The sequence below is a fragment of the Sinocyclocheilus anshuiensis genome, unplaced genomic scaffold (assembly GCF_001515605.1).
Source record: "Sinocyclocheilus anshuiensis isolate Anshui unplaced genomic scaffold, SAMN03320099.WGS_v1.1 scaffold2733, whole genome shotgun sequence".
Classification (NCBI taxonomy): Eukaryota; Metazoa; Chordata; class Actinopteri; order Cypriniformes; family Cyprinidae; genus Sinocyclocheilus; species Sinocyclocheilus anshuiensis.
In genome coordinates, this window is record NW_015552733.1 from 45,161 (window position 1) to 48,709 (window position 3,549).

Here is a 3,549-nt window from a genome sequence, read left to right on the forward strand (position 1 = left end):
TTCCAAGACTCACTTGTGCACAAACATGGTGGTCAAGAACTCTTGGAGCATTAATCCCGTCTTATGGTGTCATACAGGCCCTTGATCAAGTCAAAAGCTTATCGAATTCTGTACAGAAACTGGCCAATGATACGGCTTTGGCCCTGGGTAACATCACGCATTTGAATTACACTGTTATGCTGATGAGATCAGGGCTGGAGAAATTCCAGTAACAGGCTGATTCCTGTACTGCATTTGTATGCTTTGTTTAGATTGTCTCAACCTCTATGTATCCCTCCCCCTTGAAAGGTATAAACTCTACTGTGCTGAGCTATAGTCAGACTTGGATGACTGCAGCGACGCACAGCGAGTCCTCAATAAAGAGTAGCTTCTGTATGAAAGATATCCCAACGTCTCCTGGTCTCTGCTTCGACGCGGAAAAAGTTTCCTACACCATTGCATGCACAGGTGCTGCATATTTAATGATCACTCACTATAGAGACTGCTTCAATTTTTTATTATTTGATTAACATTTTTAATCTTGATTATTCACTGGTCTCAGCACTTCTTTGAATTCTGTGTTTTAACTAACATTCCCAATCTGATTTTCAATAGGTACCAGTCCCGCCTTATGTCTTAAAGACAAAGTAATTTTGACAGACAGAAGTGAGTGCTTGACTTACCAATCAGATAAAAATGGAGCTGGATTTGGCATAGTGAAGGCTATTTCATTAACCACCTAGGGGAAAATTCACAACTGAATTATTGACAACAATGCTGAACTCTTTGGGAAAAAGAAAAAAAGGGTAGACAAGACGTCTAATAGAAAAAAAATATGGCTGATAAAATAAAAATATTGGTCACTCTATTTTGTTTAATGGTAATTTTATAGGGCTAGATTGAATAAAATAATAATAAAAAATTTACTCCAAAGATCCAAAATCATGAAATCACATATGCTGTCATCACTGGGGATAACAAGATGGAAATGTTGATGGCCATGGATCCTAGATTATGCAGAGATCTCCAATCCTCTTCTCAAATTAGCTCATGAGCAATAACAAAAAAGATATGACTAAACTTTAAATTAGACAAACAAGTGGAATTATAATTGGCTCTCTCAATTGCACAATGCCTAGGCCTATTATTCTAAACAAATGAATCTATTAGATTTTGTGAAGAAAAAAATACAGCGATGTTAAACTAAACTTTATGGTGACTGACGTTGCCCAGTTGCATGACATCTAGAAAATATGTGGAATGCTGCAGGTCTACGCTCAGTAGTCTAATGAAAAAAAAGTTCATGTTATCCTACTCAGAATCCATGGCATTCCACAGCTAAAATCATTTAGCTCACAATCAGCTGAAATCTCAAACAAAATAGATGTTTTTGGCCAAAAGGGGGTGTGAAAGGGTGTGAAAAAGTATGAATGATGGTGTTGTATGGAGTGAAAGAGGGTGTCTGACGAGACACAGAGGCAAATCAATTATATTGCCAAAAAAGCTGTATGCGAATGTAAATATGTGGGCCCAGTAATGACCATGGATGAATTTGGTTAAGTTTCCTGGTCAGTACCTAGGTTATTGTTGTGGCAGAAAGAAAAACAGTGCCACACTTGCGCAGCGTATAACATGGGAAGGCAGAGCAAAGCAAGCTTGATCTGTCTACCCCACACCTAACTTTCTTTTCAGCATATCATGATGGAGCTGATTCTGTGTCAAAAGGATACAATATTGTCTTTCTGACTGTTAACAGAAATAAAGTGGGTTGAGAGTAGCATAGGCCTTTTGACGTGGAAAACAGAGCAAGATAGGCATAAGAAATTATCCAGTGATATATTGGAACTCAGTTTAAAAAACAGAAATAAGTGAATTAGCAAACTGTTGAGAATAAAATTTAAAAATAGTAAGGATGCAAATAACCGAGTAAAACCAAATTATTTATTATGTTATAGAAAATGGGTATTAGCCTTATACTCATTGTATTGACAGCAATGGACTTGTGAGAGCTCAAAAAAGGGGCCAGGACAGCCCTCAACCCACATGAAATTCCCACAGGTCACACCAAGAAGGACGACTGGCCAGATAAGCAAATGAGCATGCTTGATATCACTAACAGAAAACTCTGAAGGTTTCCATTTACAGGTGACAGCAGTTCTATTAAGGCCAAGGAATGGGTTGCTCCATCAATGAGAACCAGTGAGTGTGCAGTTATGATCTCAAGGGAGAGCAAAATGGTTGCAGAGTGACACCTGGGTTCATATCTCTCACCTTAAAATACGCCAACCAGCTTCAACAACTCCACACAGCAGGAAGTGAGGGATGAAGGGCGTGCTAGTAACGACCCTCCCTTGCCAACGAGGGAAAGACCATTGCAACGACTCGCAAAGAGTCACCCTGGTGAAGATGGAATGATTGATGGGACTACTAACGAGATGATCAAAATACTTTGGAGCAGATGTGGGTCAGCAAATGGAAAAGAGGAAGTAGAAAGAGAAGTAAACGTGAACAATAAGAGAGAAAGTGACAACAAAAGACCAGTGACACAAGATGAAGTGCAAACTGATGACAACTCAAAAAGAGATAAGCAAGGAGCTCACATTCTTTTGTCAGAGAAGCAGAAAAGTGAAAAGATTTCTGATGATCATCACATGCCTAATGCATCTAATTCTACAAGCTCAAGCTGTAGCCAACAGCACCCAGACTTCCCTAGAATCAACTTGTCAACCCTTGGTTGAATCCAGCAGTGGCTTTGACTTAATTCAAGAAGAACAAGAATTGGACGTGAAACAAAACATATCTAGACAAAATAGACACATTGTAGATGATAATCATAATATGAGTTAGAAGAAAATGAGCAATTCAAATGTTTTATGGGAGAAGGTAGAAGACAATAATTGGTATAAATGGGTAAATTACACAGCAGAAAAACAAAAATGGGAAAACTGAAGTCTTATATCTTGTACCAATACTCATACACAGTTGTAGAATATTTTATGATGAATGGTTTAAGACGGGTTCTCAAACTTTTCCATTCCACAACCCACCTAAACAAGTATAATCTATTTCAAGACCCACCAAAATATTTGAGATAAAAAAACAATTGACATTACGGTAAGCTTAATCTTGATTAAAAGTTTAATATGGCAGAAATTGAGTATATAAGAAAGATAACCATTTTATTTTATAGTACAACTGTACATTTTCACTAATACTATTTATGTTTTAATTTCTTTATTTACAGATGAGTATATGAAATACAGGTGCATCTCAATAAATTAGAATGTCGTGGAAAAGTTCATTTATTTCAGTAATTCAACTCAAATTGTGAAACTCGTATATTAAATAAATTCAATGCACACAGACCGAAGTAGTTTAAGTCTTTGGTTCTTTTAATTGTGATGATTTTGGCTCACATTTAACAAAAACCCACCAATTCACTATCTCAACAAATTAGAATATGGTGACCTGCCAATCAGCTAATCAACTCAAAACACCTGCAAAGGTTTCCTGAGCCTTCAAAATGGTCTCTCAGTTTGGTTCACTAGGCTACACAATCATGGGGAAGAC